Source organism: Podarcis melisellensis, assembly GCF_964234715.1.
Source record: "Podarcis melisellensis genome assembly, chromosome: 7".
NCBI lineage: Eukaryota > Metazoa > Chordata > Lepidosauria > Squamata > Lacertidae > Podarcis > Podarcis melisellensis.
In genome coordinates this window covers 90,413,493-90,435,110 of record NC_138539.1, presented here as the reverse complement: position 1 = coordinate 90,435,110, position 21,618 = coordinate 90,413,493, and the positions used below count along the sequence as shown (strand labels likewise).

Genomic DNA, 21,618 nt, shown 5'->3' with positions numbered 1-21,618 from the left:
CACTGGAAATTGCAGAATGCACAAAAAAGTATACATTTCCTACAACAGAGCCACAAAACCTTTGACCAAAGAGAGACCCAAATGTACAGAAATCCCCATCTGCCTGCATAGCTTCACACCCAATTTTACAAAGAACTAATTTTCAGCGGCAATTGAGGAGATTTTTAAACAAATGCATGTCTTTTTTTCTGTTTCCCTGGAGCATTTGGGCCTTCCTTCGCCACTTGCTTTTCAAGAACAGCAAAAGCCCATTGGCCCAGGGAGTGTATCAGCAGCTCCTGCAGTCAAGGATTCCCTGGGGCAGCTTTCCAGAGCTGTATAGGGCTGTTTGCTGAGGGGCACAAGAATGAGCTTATCAGGCAGGGTGGGGAACTTGGCGAAAGGCTGTGTCTTCAGTACCTAATTTTACCTGCAAAGGCCTGTTTGGGCTCCAAGATTCCTCAGATTTTTGGAGGGATTCAGAAGAGCAGACTGCCACCTGTTCTTGGCTGGTCAATCCTGCAACGCTCCAGGCTAGATGTTTAAAACTAGTCTACCATGAACAGCTGGCAAAAACTATATGTCACAGAGAGGTCAGTTTGAAATATGTTTTGGCACGCCTGATAGAACACTCATTCTTTCAAGTCAGCAATACTTTGCAGAGACAAATTGGAAAAGACAAAACCCATGTGCCTTGTGTTTTATAGCCGATTTCACAAGAGAATGTAAAGGAGAGTAGCATGGAAGAGAAAAAGCCAATTGATTCTCTCTAGTGTATTTTTATCTTATTATCATTATTTGTTAAATTAGTTTGTGACTTTATCTTGCCCAATGCCATATTAAATAAATACAAATACATATACTGAGGCATTTGAGAGTGTTAACAATACCGGTTAACAATTACCGGTAAAATATTTTAATGCCTTGCTCATGTGACAATACAACAAGCGCTCATAATGTTGATCAGACATTCAGCTTAACTGTTAGACTTTCTCAAGACCTGCCAGGACTCAAATCAGGAGCCTCCTGGTCTATTGGCTGATGCTGCCTGCTGAGTTGGTCCTGGAAAATCCTGAGGTCTGCAGTTCCAGAATGGGGGTTGTCCTCTGTGACGGAAGAGGCACTGCTCGGACGTTGATACAGAATGAAAGATGGAGGGCAAATAAGGCTACACTCCAGACTGCAGCATGGGATCATTCACAAAAAGCCACAGGCTCTCCCTAAGTTGGTTTGGAGATAAAAGCTCGTGGAAATGGCTTTCTGGCCTGAGAAACAGGCTACCTTTGTCCCTCGCCCATCTGGCTCACTGTCTCCTTGCGCTGCCTCCAGCCTGCTTGCTCCACTGCCCATCCCTACAACCTCCCTTCATCCTACTCAGCTCAGACCAAACTGTGTCTTCTACCTCTGCCAGTGCATGGCTTGGTCTCTGGGCACCCCTTTCCACGGGAAGTCTTGAGCTTCTCCTCTGGGATGCTTCTGCCATGGTTGCCTGAAGTGGGAGTGGGGAACCTTCAGATCGCAAGTCCAATTCACTGGTGCCGTCAGCAGATGGCCAGGAGCACAGGGTTGCATCCTGCCTTGGCTGCACACATCTTTTTCCATGATGGAACAGGCTTGCTCAGCCAAGGTGGCAGGATTTAATTCCTGCTCATCAAATGTTTTGATCTCATCTCATCAGTAGCAGGTCTTTGGAGGCTCGGGAGGAGGGAGCTGTCTGAAAGCCCTTGGCTCTGAGCCTTCCTCCTCTGGGGTTTCCCTTGGGGGCTCCCCAGCTGGTACCTCCCACCACTCCTCTTCAGCTGAGCCTGCCCACCTGTCGAATTTGGCCTGCCAGGGGCAGGGAGATAATAGTCTGACCCACAGGCCATGCAAGTTTATCCACCCAGGGAATGAGTCTTTGGACCAAGGGAGCAGCATGCAAGTGCTTGACCAGCTGATGCAGTCTTACACAGAAGCACAGCATCCAGATCATGGAAAGTAAGTCATCACTCGATGCTGCAGTCATTAAGATACATCAGCGCATGTGTGATCTGGCCCTTAACCCTACTACAGAAATTATATGTCTGACCAAGCCCATGCGGAAGCAAAGTGCCGCTTGCTTGCTTGTTGGTTATTTATTTACTTACTTGAAACATTTATGCCCCACTCCCATAGCAGTTAACATAACTGCACATTTAAAATAACAACAGCTCCCTCCAAAAGCAAACTTGAGTGCAGAGTGCCTGCAGTTTTGTGGTGAACAGTACTGAGGAACAAGAGGAAGGTATCAGCATGTTCAGAGTAACTCCAATGTCTACAGGAGATTAAAAAAAATATTTATGAGGGAAAATCTAAGGAAGCAAAGAACTTGCTTAGAACGTGGTGTTGATAATGTCAAGGTTTCAGGTTTAATCCCAGTCAGGGGCAGCTGCAAATTCCTGCATTGCAAGGGGTTGGACTAGATGATCCTCAGGGTCCCTTCCGATTCTACGATTCTAAAAAAGAAAGGAAAACAAACTACCCATCCCAAATAGGTGAATGCGGCCGGGAGTACACTCAGTGACCATGAAATAGTGAGCATCTGTTGGGGAAACAAGAATGAAAACTGGAAGAGATGGAGAATATGATGCAGTGCCCTGAAGGAAAGGATTTCTTCCTGAAATCCTAAAATGGAATGCTTCACACTGCAACAGTTTGTTGCAGCTCCCACCTGTAGTTATATAAAAGGGATGTAAAACAGAAGTAGCAGAGGGATCAGCCAAAACCATGGGTGGCAGGCAACTATGTCTTACTCAGAGTAGGCCTATTGAAATTAATGGCCCCAACCGAGTCATGTTCCCTTCAGTGGGTCTGCTCTGAATAAAACATAATTAAATACAACCTACAGAAAATTCAGCATTTTAAAAAAATCTCCACTCTGCTCAAATAACAGACTAAAAGGTGACAGTGTTTATTTGTAATCTTTGAGGAGATCCTGCTGAACATGCACACAGTTTGTACTTTGCATCTCTGAGGTGCTTCAGAGAAAGAAGGAGCACACATAATACAGTGGTTTTCTCATCAGCTAATTCAAAGAACTGCAAGAATATATGCCCAGAAGGAGGGAAATTATAAAATTTAAATTACCACCTATCCAAAAACTCAAGCACCATCTCCAAATGTGTGAGCCTCATGTTTCATGGAACTTACTAATGGGCTGTTTGAATTATACAGCTTGACATTTTAAAAAATAAAAATCATTCTGCCCCAAGCATGTATGCTTTAATAGAATGCTATTTAAATCTGAACACTTCAGAAATATGTGGTTCTTATAACCACCCCTTAAAAAAACCACAACCACAACCACAAAGGTTCAATTATTTGCTTCTATAAAACGTTAGCATATTGGCTAGATATAAACTTATAAATCTAGCTAATCAATTTGTTTTCTGAGATATGCGAACCAGCACATTTTCTGTCAATTAAAATGCCATAAGGATTCTTTTCTGTTTAAATTTAGCATTTACACTTGGCAACAAACTGATACTCATTTATCAGTTCAGTACTCGGCACAATAAGGACCATTTGCACAATACGTCAGGTTATTCTCTGAAGATTTAAAGGCCAATAAATCAAAACAGTCTCTGGGGCCTCTTACACAAGGAGATACCTATTTTATGAGCAAGCAGAACCCAACTGGTATTCTGGCTTCAGGTGGTGTATAATAAAAGTTATTTCCCACATTACACAGAAACAAAATTGTGCGCTGGTAGTAAGTATTTATTCAAACAAAGTCCTGCATGCAGACACAACTCCATGACAAGAGTTCACAAGCAGTTGTTTGTCACAGCCACACATGGACAATATCTATATGGGCATCTTCATCATTCAACAACCGAACCCACCGAGGGAGAATACAGGAATCAAGCGTAAAGCCAGCCACTGGGATGCATGCATGCGCTAACACATGTACTTGGTGACACAAGATACATAGGCTTGAAACTCCACAGCATAATATGCAAGCTATTATAATATTAATAATAATTTATCATTTATACCCCGCCCATCTGGCTGAGTTTCCCCAGCCTCTCTGGGCGGCTCGAGTGTTAAAAACAATACAGCATTAACTATTAAAAACGTCCCTAAACAGGGCTGCCTTCAGATGTCTTTTGCTCAAGGGTCGCAGAAATAGTTAGCATGTATATTAAACTTCACAATACATGTAAACAATGAAGCATGGCTTTAAAAATGCCATCACCCAAATCCCATCTAGTCCACCCAAGCAGTGTTTGAAATTAGCCAGGTGCCGGGTGCATTTTGCCCTGGCTCTTAGCCGCCTGCAACCAAGCGAAGATGCCTGGGCGCCAGGAAGGCACCTGACATCTGGAGGTGCCTGCCTGGGGATCCTTGGATCTGGATTGTTTTCACACACTAAGACCACATTCTGTAGAATTCTCTCGGTTATATTTTATCTGCACTATCAGAATGAATTTCAGGAAACAAAATGCTTCTTCTGTGCAGCCTGAACAGAAGCACTGTACGATGTTATAGTTAATTGTTGTCACTTGTCTTCACTTACCCTGCTCACAGTTGTGAAGAATATTTATACATGATGAAAGGTCTGCATCAACGTTAAGAAAAAGAGGTCAGAATAGGCCAATATATATGTGGACTGTCCCTGGATCAAGTGACTTTTCTTCTTTAAGTTCTCAAAGTTCTTAACTGAGCTCAAGGTTGTCATCTGAACTGGTGAGATGTTTAACTGAGAATCAATCACAGTCAGACCATCATTTGAAAAATAAGACTTTAGAGCCGTCATTCCCCAAAAAGGCAACTAGGCATTCCGTTTTGGAGACTGTAACCTTGGTTTGAGGAGCCATTTATTGCCTAGCTCATATATCTTGGTTTCTAACCCTGCATTCAAGACCAAAAAATGCAGCCAACAAAGGCCTGCCTGAATCTTTGCCTGTTGACTGATCAAAAGTATGCTGCTTTATAAAGCCTTTAAGGATAAATGGACTCTTGATAAAAGGATTCTTCTTTTTAGAGTTATTAATTTCATGCTACTGTGATAGTTTTTCATAAACAGTAATGTCTTCTTATTTAATGTTTGATGCAAGTTCCCCAATGAATCATTTTAGTTAAAAGGAAAAACACAGGTGTGGCAAAATCAGGTGTAACTAACCTATTGTGTTTTTAATATTCAGTTGGGAGCCTCCCAGGGTGGCTGGGGAATAAACTATTATTATTATTATTATTATTATTATTATTATTATTATTATTATTATTACTACCCTCCAGATTACAGCTCCTACAACCCCTGACAATTGGCTTACCTGGAGGTCCTCTGTGCTAAGCCTGTTTTAAAGGACTATCAAATGGGCCAGAGTCAACCTGTAAATGGAAAGGGCTGTGAATTTTATGGATTTGTTATAATAGCAACATATGCCCTCTGATTCCTCTAGAGCTCAGTCCATCTGCTTTGCATGTCAAGGGCCCCAGGTTCAAATGCCCAGACAGGTAGTGGATTCCAGGTAAGAGAAGGCTGGAAAAGGCTCCCTGTCTGAAACTAGGGGAAGCTGCTGCCAGCCTGTGTAGACGCCACTCCGCTAGATGGGCCAGTGATGGGACTTGCTCTAAGGCACTTTGCTCTGTCAGACTGAAGTAAATAGGACAGGATTTTAGGTCTGGTTGTCTTAGAGCGCAACACTAGGAACAAGCCCCAAAGAGCCTAAGCTTACTAACTTCTTTTAAGCTTTCTTGTAGGTGGGTTCACAAAAGTTACAAGGCTGAAAAATAAAAACTTCCAGAGAAAAGAAGCTCCATCGCCTGCGGTCAGCATAGAAACATAGGCTAGTAGGCTCTCAGTAGGGTAGTAAAAAGAAAATAAATTTGCCTTCTCCCAAGTGGATCCCTCAGTTGCCTGCAAGGAATTCCTGGCCAGTTGCTAAATGCAAGGCACAGGTTTCTATCCTTTTGCTTAATGAGCGCAGCATTATAGAAGCCAAGTCAGAAATTTACTTGATTCTTCAAAGGCAATTTAGCCAGCCAAAATCTCCTTTCTCCCTTCCTCAAAGATCAGAAGTGCCAGATAACATCAAGGACGGTTCTGCATAATGGAGAACATCTGCGCAAACCCTTTTGCTTTTGACTCCACCACCTTCCCTCTCAAATCGATCTGGTTTTTTGGCGTGTGTTCCCCCCCCCCCGAAGGTGCCCAAAGAACCTTCCTTGTGGCGCCCCCTGCCGGTCGGGGCGCAGACTCCCACAGCGGGAGTCCAGAATGTGCAGGAAATGGTAAAGTTAAAAGAACACCGACGGCGCGACCTCCGAAGCCTCCGCGGAGCGCAGAGCACAAACACGCCGCCTCGCCGCCTCCCCCCCCCCCATCGCGAGCAGCTCCCCTCTGCTCCGACGTGCTCTCCCGCAAAGAGGAACCGGCCACACAAGGGCTCCTCGTCACCGCGCAACATCCGCGGCCAGAGACCGCTCTTCGCGCAACGCCCCCGCCCTCCCGACGGCTTTTCGTCCACAGACGCCCCTTGCTTCCCGCCCCTCCTTCCTCCGCCCCGTCGAGAGCAGGTTTGCACTGGGAACGCCAAGTTTCCTTTCGACACGAGAGCCCCCCCGAAGCGCGCTCCTTCACCTGGCAACGACATTCGCACGCCCGGCGAACTCCGTGGGGCTTCTCGGAGCGGGAACACTCGCACGATCAAGCGAGCCTCGGAAGGGCTACTCACGAGTAAACCCCGCGGAAATCTACCGGGCTTGCCTTGCGAGCAATCAAGGCTTCCCGCGAAGAAGCCCCAGGCCCCCGGGAAATTGCCTGCATTGCAGAGGGTTGGACTAGGTGACCCCCGGGGCCCCTTCCCTCTCTACCATTCTCTGATCCCAAGGATGTACTGAGACGGGGGGACTGACGGGGTACTTACCCCAGGGGAAGCACCATATCGGGGCCCGCGCCGCGTGGTTGTCGCCGAAGGGCAGATCCGACGGCAGCTGCGGAGAGCTCCCGGGGGCAGCCCCGGCAGCGGCGGCAGCAGCAAGGGCGGCGCTCGCCGGACCTCCGCGCTCATAAAGCGCCCGGCGGGGATCCTGGCGAGGCTCGGCGGGTGGAAGGGTCGAGGGGGCGGGAGGCGCCGTCCGGAGCGGGATCCGCGGGGCGCGAGCGGCAGCGCAGGACCAGGCGCGCCCGCAGCAGGTCCCGGCGGAGGCGGCGGCAGGGAGGCTGAGGCGGCTGCTGCCGCGGTTGCCGCTCCTCCTCCTCCTCCCCCGAGGGGGAAACTGGAGCCGGCGGAGCCCCTTCCCGCCCCTCCCTCGGGCTCGCCCACAGGGGCGGCCCGGCCCGCCCTCCTGCTCCGCCTCCGCGTCCGAGGTCCGCGCAGCGCGCTGCTTGGAGACCTCCCTCCCTCCCTCTCTCCGGCTAGGAGCCAGTGACGTCTGCCTTTTGTGCCCCTCGCGGCTGCCGCCTGCTTCCTCGGGAGACCGGGCGTCTCTCCCACGTGCAGCGCGCCCGCGGGCTTCAGACGTGCTGCGGGTTGCGGAGTAGGGTTGCCCCGTTTCAGGGCGTGAAGGGAACTTTCGCGGGGAGGCGTAGCCTTCTCCCCAGAGAAGGGGACAGACGGCGGACTTGTGGGGAGGGGAGAGAAGACCACCAACACAGCCAGATACTTAGCTGTCATTTAAAAAGAAAGTCAACCAGACATTTCTGAAGAAAGTTAGAGCAGAACCCGTGGAGAGACAGCGCTAGGGCTTTGGCGCTGGCCAGAGGGCGCCGTTGCTAAGGACACTTGATCGCGGTTGCTAGGCAATCGGAGGATGGGATGCTGACACTCCTACCTGGAGTTCCTCCCAGAGCACCAGGAGAAGCTGGATGGAGAGGGGGGGGGACATGTTTGTTAAAGCACTGTCCTGGTGTCAGCATGATTTAATTCACTCCCAAGTGTGCTTCTTTCTTTACAGAATGAAGCACAGTTGACTGGATTTGATTTGTTTTACTTTTCCAAAGTAACTCCCTGGAAATAAATGGTTTCCTTCTTACTGGCATTGCCTCTGATTTTCCATAACAGATGGGCTGTCTGTCGTGGATGCTTTAGTTGAGATTCCAGCATTGCAGGAGGTTGGGCTAGATGACCCTTGAGGTCCCTTCTACCTCTCCACAACCACTACTCGCCCGCTTGGCATCAGTGGGCTGTTATTTATTTATATACAGAGAGAGGTGTGTGTACTTAGGAGGGTGGGTAAGAATAATGCAAAATGAATTGGCAAATGCACCTATAAAATAATGAAATACCTTACAGCTGCAGCAAGTTAACATTCCTAAAAGCTGTACTTTAATACAAGGGGGTTTTGTTTTGTTTTTTGAGGTGGACAAAATGTTTTGCGTGTATATATGTGTTTTGCTGAGAGTTGTGAAACTGCACAAATTTGTTGCAACTTGCTGTATATTCTTGATTTCCCACCCAGCTTGCTTGCTTGTGTCTCTCCCCCCCCCCACTCCCCACTCTTATATTTGCAACAGCCCTGTGAGGTAGGCTGGGTTCAGTTAATATATGTACATAAGCAGCAGGTCTCATCACTCAGTAGATTGTGGGCTGTGGGGATGCAGGCAGCCCAATCCATATGTAGCGCAGCCGGCCCAGGAAATCCAGCTGACGTCCCTGGGAAGCCGTTTGTTTCCCCCTGTCTTATGTGGTAGGTGGGTAGCTCAGCTGGCAGAGCACGAGACTCTTAATCTGGGGGATGTGAGTTCGAGCCCCGAGTTGGGTGAACTATTCCTGCATTGAAAGGGGGTGGACTGGATAATCCTTGTGGCCCCTTCCAACCCTATGATTCTGCGTATGGTGGTGGGAACTCTTAGGTCTTGCCCCACTCCACCAGGTTGCAGCCCTGCCAGGTGCCCCCTTTTAGCTCCAGACTCCAGCCAGCATCTCAGGCTCTGGGGCTCAGGAGAGGGAGCAGTCATACCTCCTCTCTCCCACCCTCACATCCCCTCTTGCCCAGGGCCCTGAGATGGAGCCCGGCCACCAATTTAGCGGCAAATCATCCAGGAAGGAGAATAAACTGACTTTTTTGTCTGCTTCCACAGGTAAATATAATGTGAATGGCATGGATGAAGGTAAATGCCCTTCTGACCCAGCATTAGTGTTAGAGAAGAGATAAAGGAAATTGGGAATCTTGTGAAATCTTCCATCTTGTTTCACCCAGTTATTCAGCTTTTTGTTCACTTGTTAGATAAAGTACTGTATCTGTTTCCCAGCTTCCCTGCAGGTCCCATGGATATTAATTTCTGTCAACAAGGTGAGCTGTTCCCAATTATTTTGTTACTTGATTGTTTGGAGGGCAATGCCTGCGTAGTCCAGTCAATTGTAGGCATTACTTGGCCCTATTTTACGCTTTTAAAATACCAGCCATCTAACAGCCCTAAATCTTACATTGGACACTTGGCACTGATCACTCTGGAATATAGCTGTTATGGTGAAAATCACACATTATTTTGAGATTTCATAGAATCGTAGAATCGTTGAACTGTAGAGTTGGAAGGGACCCCCAAGGGTCATCTAGTCCAACCGCCTGCAATGCAGGAATCTCAATTAAAGCATTCATGGGAGATGGACAAGGACCTCCAGACACTTTTTATAAGATTTTGGCATCATTTCCAAGACAACCCTCATCACAAGGCTGGCAGATCTGGAGCAAGACTTGAGGATCTGATAACGTCTTTACTTTTCTTTAGAATCATAGAATCATAGAGTTGGAAGAGACCACAAGGGCCATCGAGTCCAACCCCCTGCCAAGCAGGAAACACCATCAGAGCACTCCTGACATATGGTTGTCAAGCCTCTGCTTAAAGACCTCCAAAGAAGGAGACTCCACCACTCTCCTTGGCAGCAAATTCCACTGTCAAACAGCTCTTACTGTCAGGAAGTTCTTCCTAATGTTTAGGTGGAATCTTCTTTCTTGTAGTTTGGATCCATTGCTCCGTGTCCGCTTCTCTGGAGCAGCAGAAAACAACCTTTCTCCCTCCTCTATGTGACATCCTTTTATATATTTGAACATGGCTATCATATCACCCCTTAACCTCCTCTTCTCCAGGCTAAACATGCCCAGCTCCCTTAGCCGTTCCTCATAGGGCATCGTTTCCAGGCCTTTGACCATTTTGGTTGCCCTCCTCTGGACCCGTTCCAGTTTGTCAGTGTCCTTCTTGAACTGTGGTGCCCAGAACTGGACACAGTACTCCAGGTGAGGTCTGACCAGAGCAGAATACAGTGGCACTATTACTTCCCTTGATCTAGATGCTATACTCCTATTGATGCAGCCCAGAATTGCATTGGCTTTTTTAGCTGCCGCGTCACACTGTTGGCTCATGTCAAGTTTGTGGTCAACCAAGACTCCTAGATCCTTCTCAGATGTACTGCTCTCTCTTAAAATATGTGCAACTACTCATTCTATGTGCCTATTTTATAGTTTTGTTTTTCCTCTTTCATTTTTTGTCGGTTATAATTGTTCTCTCTGTTTTATATACATTATAAAATGAAATAATAATAAAAACCTTCGCCAAAAAACCATCTGTCTCAGGATATCCATGGGTGGAATGAGGGTTGGTGGAATCAATTAAGAACCTGGTGGATGCTGACTGAGTTTACTGGTTTTTTAGATCTCAGGAATAGTAGTTACCTGATGAAAGATAACTTTATTGGTCAGACAATATATTTGAATTCAATAAATCTGAATGAGCTTTTGCAAGTCAGAATGTCTTTAATCTGACACCATTATGCTTAAGGGGCCTTGCAAGGAAAAAGAATCAGATCGGTGCAGTTTTATTATTCTGATACTCTCATGACAGAGTTTCCCACATTTGGGTCTCCAGCTGTTTTTGGACTACAACTCCCATCCTCCCTAGCCAGTAAGGACCAGTAGTCAGGGATTATGGGAATTGTAGTCCAAAAACAGCTGCTGTATGTTATTGTCTTTTACTCTCTACAGAGGACGGACAGAGAGAGAGAGAGAGAGATTGTAAACAAAGCTTTCCCTGAAGATCTTTGTCAGTGAAGAGGGGGCTAAACCATTCTTCTTAAACAAGATTGACGCATTTTATGTGCGGACTCTGCAGTGCAACACAACTACCAGGAGTCCAAAGCATTTCATTGTCCCACCTTGAAACTTCTTGCATAATACAACCAAGAATTCCGTTCAAACTTTGTGCAGCTAACTGAATCACAATAGCTTCTTCTACCCATTGTATACTCACTATGCTACACTCACACTTGTTATATTTGACCAGCATACTCTACTTTTAGTGAAACTGTGAAGACCCACATCTGTTAGCTTTATTTTGGAAAAAACGTAGTATGAAAACTAGAGCTCATAAAACATTAGAAGTTTGGGAGTGGGATTCAAACCATGCAATTTTTCCTTGAATTTACACATTTGAATGTTATAAATTGGTATATAACATCATATTTCAAAATTCATCAGACCTGGTTTTTCCATCTATATTCAATGAGATGTTTCCTGGTTGGTTGAATGAAAATATGAAGCTGGCTGTGTTGCAAGGCAGCTGTCGGACACTGCCAAATGCGAGAGGAATGCAAGTTTCCCAGATGACTTGTTGCCCTGAAGAGCATCAGCAGGCTTGGAAATTGTTATAGGTAGAAGGCAATGGTTGAAGGTCTCATCCAGAGAAGCTTCTGCTTGTTGCCTTAAAGAGCCTGTTATGTACTGAAGTTCTCACCCTGGGCCAGCAGGGGGATACTGTAGATACTTATGCAAATGAAGGATCGAAAAGTGACGTTCAGTGATTGGATTGTTTTGTATGCAAATGAAGGATCGAAAAGTGACGTTCAGTGATTGGATAGTTTTAGAAAATGGCAACAGTTACATTGTTCTGGAGCTCTATATAAGCAGGCTGACTGAGCTCCTCAGTTTAGTTCTGTTCCAGCTTACAAAATAAAGAGCTGCTTTGGAGAAATCGCTGTGTCGTCTGCTATGTCAACCCACAACTTAACACTGGCGACAAGGATGGGATCGATGGACATCAGAGCACAGCCAGACGTGGCCATCCTCTGAACTGAGCTGAATCACAGAGCGAAATCACTGAGCGAAATCACTGGACAGAACCAATTCAGAGCTGACTGTTCTGGCTAGAGCACTGTGTTCCATCCATCGCCCTTCACGCCGGCATCAGAATCATGGCTTCACTTGTGCCTCTTCCACCATTTGCGCCAGCCTCTGAATCATGCGACTCCTACCTCGCTCAACTTAACTTAACCCACAACTTAACAGAGCCCCCCATTTTCCCCATCCTGAAAGCACAGTGGTAAAGGAGGATGGTTGACTCCTGGGATAGCTCAGTCAGAAGAACACTAATTTCAGGATCCTGGGTTCAAGTCCCACTTTGAGCAAAAAAATCCTGCATTTCTGACCCTTGTGATCCCTCCCAACACTAGGATTCCTCCTGCTCTTCCAGGGTTTTCTTGCTGTGGTGAATGGTGAGGAAGGACCATCCTCTGGGTACCAGGATATTAATATTATCCTGCTGTCTTGATATTCTCTCTCCTCTTGGCAAAGTAGGAAAAGTCAAGAGCATCCTTAAAGCCACTTCAGTGAATGGAATTTAATATGTATGCAAAGCATTTATCTCTCCCCCCACCAGTTCATTGTTAGCTCTTAAAATACCAAACCTATGCCAATACAGATACACGCTCTTCAGATTAATACATTTATAAGCACTTCTCTGTCATCAGAGCTGTCAGCTGTTTCTGACATGTTGCTGCAGGGCTATCTAGTTTATGTCAGAAAACTATGGTAACTGATGCACTCTAGGTGAAGCAGATGCAATATTCCCCCCAGGAAAGCATAAAGACATAAACAAAGTAATCCTATACTTTGGTAGTGGGGGCGGGGGTGGTGGTGGCCAGAGATACACCACTGCTAAAGGCAACAAGAGCTCAGCCCATGGCAGAAAAGGAAAATGTGGCAGAATTTTTTTTTCAAAGACGCTGCTAAAATACCAGTCACACCTCCAGCATCCTTGACATCCACACAGTACCCAGACATGGAGAGACCCAGCCCATTTGGATAATCTGTGGGAGAGGCCACAACACCCATAGTGCCCCCATCAAAGGAGTCCTAGTGTTGCCCTAGTATTACAGGCAACACACACAGCTCCCAAGCGACCCCAGGAAGAGGTCCAAGACCCCAACTGCCATACCTCACCCTCATGCAGAAGGATCCAGCCTCAAGGGCCAATAGCTCCCCCCTGGCAATCCTCACCCACCCCACAGCCACTGGGCTTCTTTTCCTCCTAGCAGTCCAGTCCTCTACAGGGCTGTAGAACACAGGCCAGTTCCAGGCGTTTTGACTGATAACACTTCAGTGCTGCATATCAAGAAGTTTGGATTTCCAAACGGGAACCAGTGACTGAAAAAATAAGAATTTCACATGATTCTGTGAGGATTATCCCTAAACTTTAAGCCAGTAGAGGCTTAATGAAGAAGGCTCTGTCAGCAGGATGAGGTCCATGGCCAGCCATACAAGTGCATAAAGCAAACACATTAGCAGTTGAATCAAACAAAATATTCGGGTTCTCTTTGGAGCTCAATATTCAAAATTTGCAGGCCTACACTTCTCATTCTTTAATTTGCAATATTTGCCTTTGGTATCATTTTTCACATCTGCTTTCCACACAAGAAGCACATAGGAGCAAGAGATCAGTTGTCCAAAGCAAAACCTGCAATACAGAACTTCTGTCCGTGGTGCTGGGTCTATAGAGGGTCCTTGGCAACTCGGGTATGTTGCCACTTGCTGCATCAATTGTCAAATGATGAACAAAGACATGTGTACTACTGACCCCGAGTGTTGAGTAACCGTGCAATGAGAATCCAAAGAATGCATTTGCTTATAGGCCAGACTTAGGCAACTCACCCAAGGTGGGGAACTTTCTGTGTAACCTTGGGAGTGCCATACCTTGTTTTCTGGCACTGCATTGGTGTAACCAGAATGGCACCTCTACCTAAGTACCTGTGTGTTTGTTGTGGAAGTTTCAGGGTTGTGTCAGGTGTTCTACTACCAGGGTCAGTTTCCATGAACGTTTGATCCACTTTTCTGTGCTGCCTTCCTGGTCTGCTTCCTGGAGGCTTCCTGATGGGGGGCCCCTGTGAGAACTGGAAGCTGGACCAGATGGGTCCCTGGTTTGGGCCAGCTGGACTCTTCTTGCATTCTTAAGGAACCTGCTCGTGCCTGTTGACCCTTGGTTGGATCCAGCAAGGCTCTTCTGGTTTTCTTAGTTAATCTAACAACTCAACCTTAGTATTTATTTTTTATTTATTTTTTAAAAACCTAATAAAAGCTAAGGAGTGTGAATAAAGCAAAAAGTGAGCATATTTCTATAAAACCTACTCTATTGGACAGAAAGAATACCATCCAGTAGATATATGAATGGTAAATTCCGTTACATTTTTCTCACATCCTCAATCAAAATGATTAATGAATTAATAAACTAATTATTGTTACATCTCTCTCTCACGTCCTCAGGCTCCCTCCCTTATGACATACCTCTTGGCTGTAAACTTGTGTGGTTTCGTAATCTCTTATTTAACCATAACTCTTATTTTTGAAAGCAAATGAATAGCTATAAGTATATGTTCATAAATAAGCCCAGTTCAATTCAGTGGGACTTATTGCCACCTAAACAGGTACAGGAGTCATAGCTAAGGCTACCTATTGCATGCACACCTACCTAGGAACAGGGCACTTTGAACTCAAAAGAACTTATTTATAAACAGGCACCTGAAAAATTACACAGTAAGTGAATTTTATAGGTGGTCTCAAGTGAAGCTATACTTGGAGTAGACTAACTGAAATCAAAGGACTAAAGTCATGACTTACTGTACTTAAATCTATTGATTTCAACGGATCTATTCTGAGTATGACTTACATACGACCAATTGTTTCATGTCCTTTGCCAATTGCAATTCCAGACTCTAAACTATTTCCGACTCCTTATCATACTGGCAATTCATAACATGCTGCTCTTAATTTCCTGCAATGATACGGCATTGATCTGGCTTAAACATGGGGAGCAAATGGACTCTGAAATATTAAGATTACTTTGAGATAGCTGAACACTTTATTCATTGCATTTTCCACACTCCACTCAATCACTGCAGATAATTCGTCACTACCTAGGGTTAGAAGTAACTCCAAATGCACCTACTTTATCTACTAGCAGGGCCAGCCTGATAAGGAATAAACAGCAGCAGGGGACAGAGATCTATATTGGGGACAAGGGTGGGAGGAGACCAGCAGCGCCTCCTATTTGCCAAGAGGTTGCTTTGAGGTGGCATGGGGGGCACTGCTGAGGCAGAGGCAGGTCCAGCCTTCAGGGGGCAATGCATTCCTTGGAGACAGGATCTGCTGCCCTTGTGAATCCTGCCTCCTTCGGTAATCTCCTCACCTTTCCTCAAGGTTGTGTGCATGGTTTTCCACCCTCATTTTATCCTCACAACAACCTGAAATAGGTTGTTCCTGAGAGAAAGAGTAACTGGGCCAATATCATCCAGTGAAGTTCATGGCCAAGTGAGGATTTGAACCCAGATCTCCCCAGGCCCAGTCCAAAATTGTAACTACTACACCAAGTGTTTTGCTCGGGAGGGATTTGAACCATCAGCCTTCTAAGCTTTAACTGACATGGATACTTAGCATTTGAGTAGCACCTTTTCTAGGGTTCAGAGTACTTCACAAACATCATCTTTTGGCCTTATGACTAGACCAGACTTATTACCCTAATATTGCAGTTCTGAGGGTGAGATACAATGGCTTGCCGAAAGTCACCTAATAAATTCAGAGCAGAGGTAAGATTAGAACCAGGGGGTTCTTATTAATGGTTTTAAATACACCTGCTTAGAAAATAATCCATGGTAAATACACTTGCCCCATCAAACAAAATGAGACTTCTGAGAAACATGCCCAGGAATGTGCCATCAGTCACAACACTATGCTGTGTCTGCAAAGTGTTATCTGGTGACAGTTTCAAGTCATCACCTGGTCAGATTAATCACCGAACACTGTCACAACAACGCAAAGTAAAGAGACAAGCATCTCAAGAATTGTATTATTGAAAAGTACACAAAAGAGGAAAGTACAAATGTACATAGAAACACATTAAAGTGCACAAGATTTTTTTAAAAGCATCATGGGTAAGGGAATTTGCAGCAAAGTCCATTTGATGTGTCTGTAACCTGGAAAGGAGGCCATGTGAGAGAAAAGAGCCAGTCTGAATTTTGGCCATTTGAATTTGGGCAAATACTTCTTTGGGGCTTGCTGGCAAGAAGCAGGTGTGTGTTTATCAGGGGGTTTGTGAACGCTGTTGTTGTTATTTTGGGATCGATGCTATTAGTGCAGCTGCCTGCCATATATTCCTCCTTGCTTCCCACCTGCTCTTTCCGTACGCGTCCAGTATTTTTGCATTGCAAGGAAACTGGCACTGGAAAGCTGCCTTGCAACACACTCCTCTGAGAAGCTCCGCTGGTAGCAATCTCCTGGGGAATCAGAGCAAACACAGAAAGAGGAAGGGGGGAAATCACTGCCCCCATACTGGTTTTCTTTTTCTCAAATGCAGCCCCCTTTCATGGAGTGCACAAGCCATGCAGAGGTCACTTTTCTCAAAACTGTTTCAGAACTAAATGCACAAACCTAACTATACCTATGTACCCAGAAGTCCAGCTGAATTCAGTGGGGCTGCTGCCAAAGCAAACAGCGTTAGGATTACAACCTAAGTTGTTACGTCCTTTGATATCCTTTTTCTTTTTAATGCCCACAAGTATAAAGTCCACCAAACATAAACCCGTCATTGTAGGCATTAATATTGTTGTTGTTGGTGTTGTTTAGTCATTTAGTCATGTCTGACTCTTCGTGACCCCATGGACCAGAACAGGCCAGGCACTCCTGTCTTCCACTGCCTCCCGCAGTTTGGTCAAACTCATGCTGGTAGCTTCGAGAACACTATCCAACCATCTCATCCTCTGTCGTCCCCTTCTCCTTGTGCCCTCCATCTTTCCCAACATGAGGGTCTTTTCCAGGGAGTCTTCTCTTCTCATGAGGTGGCCAAAGTATTGGAGTCTCAGCTTCAGGATCTGTCCTTCCAGTGAGCACTCAGGGCTGATTTCCTTAAGAATGGATAGGTTTGATCTTCTTGCAGTCCATGGGACTCTCAAGAGTCTCCTCCAGCACCATAATTCAAAAGCATCAATTCTTCGGCGATCAGCCTTCTTTATGGTCCAGCTCTCACTTCCATACATCACGGCTCGGAAAATCCCAGGTGGAGGAAGCCTGGGAACGTGGGGTTCGGCAGGGCACCAGGAGCGCCTCCCCTACTCGCGGGGAACCCCATTTTGGGGCTCCGGAGCGAAGTGGGGTGAGCGGCGCGGTGCTGCGAACTGATTGCTACTTTCATGGAGGGAAGCCGCATAGCCATTGCCAGAGAGCGTTGACTTTTTCCTGTCGACAATTGGACTCTAAACAACTACCCGTGAGTAAAAACGGAAAATTGGATCAAGAAACACCCTAATTTGGCACTGAAGCAGGAAGGTTCAAAACAGGAAGTCCGCCTTCCGCTTTTTGTAAATAGACTGAAGCAAAAACCTTGTAAGCTAATAGCCTGGAAAGTTGTTTGTAAAGGTCGAAATTTCCTTCATTTATAACCACTAAAACCCCCTTGGAAGCAGGAGAAAGGGTGGGGGGATAATCTGACTGTTTAAGCCTGCAGGAGAGGGAGTAAAGAAAAATAGGTTTCCACTGTCTCAAACCTGGGAACGGGGTGTCAGAGACAGCAATTGTTGGAGACGTCCATTGACTGTGAATGGAACATTTTGACAGATAGCTAAAAAAGAGAAACAAACTGATTCCAATGTTGCCTTCTGCATTCTAAAGAAACAAAATATTTGAAAATTGAAAGTAACTTTCTTTTGTTGGACATGCTTTAAAAAGATGGACACAAATAGAAATTGTCTCCTCTAGAGCAGTGTTTCCCAACCGGTGTTCCGCGGCACACTAGTGTCTGGTGTGCCATGGGAGGGAGGCGGGCAAGTCGAGCGGCGAGAGGCGGGGCGGCGGCGAGCACACGCGGGGCGGCGAGCTCCCTCCCTCCTACATCCCATCGCTGCTCGCTTCGGCCTCCTCCCGGGTCCTTGAGAGCGCGGGAAGCGGCAGCGCGAGACCGGCGTTGAGACAAAAACGCAAAGTTCCATTCAGGGCTCCCCTTTTGCCACGTCGTCTCACAGTTTGGAAGATAGCAGCTCTCCAAATTAATAGTCCTCTTTGAATAGGCGGGGCCTGAGCGTTCCACCAATTTAGGCCTCCTGCTGGGATGTGATATGGCTCCACCTTCCTCAAGGTGGTTCTGCTTTTAAATATTTTCCACCCTGTCACCATGAGGATTAGCGACTTCTTTTCGTAAAATATAAAATCGCTGCTCCTTGCTCTCGTGAGACTGTGTGTTTTAATTCGAAAAGGGTGTTCCGTGTACATTTGTGCGAGCTGTGTCTTTCTTCGATTCCAGCCAGAATATCAGCTTTGTGTTCAGCCAAACAGGCCCAGGTTGCGCACTGAATAAAGTATTTTATAATTTTTCATATTTCTGTTTACTTACTATTTCATAATAAAGTAATTATAAAATACTATCTTTGTGTTTATTTGATTCCTATTAAAGAGAGTTACTTTATATATAGTCAATATAGGCACAGAGTTAATTTTTTAAACATTTTCTAATGGTGGTGTGCCTCGAGATTTTTTTCATGAAACAAGTGTGCCTTTGCCCAAAAAAGGTTGGGAAACACTGCTCTAGAGGGAGCTTGTCAAATTGTTGCTGCAGTTTACTTGGCGACTTTACAGCTGTGAGATTAAGATCGTGGGACCAGTCTTTTCTTTTTTTTTTAAGTGATATTTTATTAGATTTTCACATGAAAAAAGATTACAAAGACAACAACAAAAATTAAACACAAAAAGAAAAAATTATACAAAACTTACAAAAGCCTGAAATTCAACTCAAAAAATAAGACAGAAATTAAAAAAATTAAGGTAAAAGAAAAAAAAGAAAAAAGTAAAAAGTAAAAAAAATAAAATCCCTCCTTTCAAATTCCCAACGTTCTTTCACTTATTTTCCTGACTTCCTCCCACCTCCCTCTTTGTATTCCATTTTAAAAAATTGTTCAGCAAATTCACCCTTATTATTCAGACCTCTTCATTTTTTATATTGAGCTCATTGATTTTTTCTTATCCTCTTAATCCTAAAAATTATTGAATTTACACCATGTTTGACTTTTTGCTAAAGCCAATTATTCCTTTCCATCATCTCTTATTATTTCATTAGTATTACACTAATTCCATAAATATAATTTTTTTACAAAAAGAATTTCTCATTCTAAGTTTATCCAACGTCCCTTTTTCTGGTTCCGGATAGTGTCAGTCCTTATATCATTAGATATTCTCAGTCCGGTGTTCTAATATCTGAGGCCCTCAGGTCACCTCTGAGCCCCCTCTGCGAGTTTTCTTGTTTCTGTTTGTGGTTGCATACATCCTTATTCCCCATTGGGTTCTTTCGCATTTTCTTCTCTTTCTCTTTAGGGAGCCAATCTCCGGGGAGTGCTGTATAGTAAGATTCTTGATTTCCTTTCATCCAATTGTCCCATTCCACAGTGATGCACTCCCCATCATTTAACTTGTAATCCAAAAAGCAGTTGTTCCAGAAATAATCTTCCACTTGTTTCACAGTTCCACCAGAGATAAAACTTTTCTTAGATCCAAAATTTAGCCAGTGTCCTCCAAGTTCCATTTCCCAATGTTGCAACTTTTGGTCATGTAGGACTTGAAGTCTCTTTATCTTTTGAGGTGCATTCACAACCTCTTCCATCTTTCTCTGCCCTCACACTTGCTCTGTTAGGCCAGCTTCCTGAGTAGATTGATGTGGAGTTTCTGTAGCTACATTTCCCGTTGGCACCTCCTTGCTGACTGCAGCTGTTATATAGACCATCTGTTGATTCATCAAGGAGACTTTCTCATCCAGCTGAAGCAGCACATCATATATTTTGTCCAGGGTAGATAAAACTCCCTTTGTCATTTTGTCAAGGTTAGGGATCTAGTCCCACGGTCTATTTTTCCCAGTTACAATGTTCTCTTTGTAGCTTGTAGCAAACACACTGGCAAGCTACCTCTAGGGGGTGTAGTTACTTTTTAGCATCCATTTTTAAAATGTAACCCGCAAGGAAAAAATTACTTTTAATTCTCCGATATTTTGTTTCCTTTCAACATAAGACACACAGGCAGAGGGGAGCATTAGAATTATTTTTTTCCTTTTTCCAATTCTATCTGTCAATTTTTCTATAGTCAGGTTATAGGCATCACCGACGATTTCTTTCCTGTCACTCTGTCCCCAGATTAGGGACAATGGAAGCTTACTTTCTTAACACGCTCTCAGCAGGATTTAAAAGTCAAAATTTCCCCCCCCTTTCCTCCTGCTGGCTGGGGGGGGGGGGGTTGATGAGTAAAAATGAAGGAAATTCCCGGCTGTCAATTTACTCGGCTTTTAGCTTGTAAGATCTTTGCTTTATACTTTATACAAGGAACGGGAACGGGACGCTTTCCCGTCTCGGTTCAAATTCAAAGATATTTTTTAAATCCAAAAGTTTCAATTATCCTACTCACGGGTTGTTGTTTAAAGTCCGAATTGTCACAGAAAAAAGGACAGCGCTCTCGACATCGGCTATGCAGCTTCGCTCCACAGAAGTAGCGATTGACTCTCAGCACCACGTCAACCCCCGTCTCGCTCCGGAGCCCTTAATGGAGTCCCTTTGCTAAACGGAGGGGGGGCGCAAACGGTGCCCACCGAGTCCCACGGCTGCCGGCTTCTTCCGCCTGCGGTTTTTGAAAGGGTCCCCATTTCGCTGCAGCGGTAAGACCTGATTTCTGTGGGGCTGTCTCCCTCTGGATCAGAGGGAATCCGCCATTGTCGGAGGCACCGCCTCCGGAAGTCCGTTGGACCAGTCTTTTGACCTTGAATAAAAATGTGTTGGAAGTTTTGGTGCTTGCTTTTTGCAAGACAAATGCTTTGCTGGAGCAGTTGCATGAGAAGATGGATTTGATGAATGAGAAGTTGGATTTGATGACTGCTGTAGTCAGTGAATGTGGACAAACAGGGAATACTGACACAGAAATCATACAGGGACCAACTCAGGAAACTGGTTCGACTGGGCAAGTGCAAGGGCAGATGATAATGGAGGAGGTTGCAGTTGCACCTCAAGCAATACAAATGGAGAGACCCGAGGCCCTGCAGGAGCATAAGCCGCTGTTTTGGAAGATTGAATATGGAGTGGGCCAGGGGGAGCCTGGAGCTGAGGAGGCTCTTAACTTTGGAGGGACTTTGAAATATGCTGTTAAATATTTTTTGGATTATATTGATGACTGTGGGGAGTGGGACTGTGGGAAATGGGCTGGTCTGATGAGGGGAGATGGAGAAAATTATGGGCTGGAATCCCCCAGAGACCTACTCCTCAATGAGAAAGGAAAGAAATCAAGAAAGAGACCAACAAAAGACAAGGAAAAGTGCAAGTATAAACAACAAGAAGAAGATCTGCAGAAGGGGCATGGAAGAGATTTAAGAGCCTTGGACATAAGATTACCAGATTG

The 21,618-nt window shown here is 45.3% G+C and overlaps 1 protein-coding gene across 1 annotated transcript in view; it reads right to left on the bottom strand.

Annotated features, from left to right (window-relative positions):
- Window positions 1-7,140, bottom strand: part of SEMA5A (semaphorin 5A) — a 159,040-nt gene extending 151,900 nt beyond the window's left edge. The window contains exon 1 of the mRNA XM_081917739.1: window positions 6,870-7,140. The gene's annotated coding sequence lies outside the window, so the exon portion shown is untranslated. The remainder of the gene's footprint in view (window positions 1-6,869) is intronic.
- Between the last annotated feature and the right edge of the window lie 14,478 nt (window positions 7,141-21,618).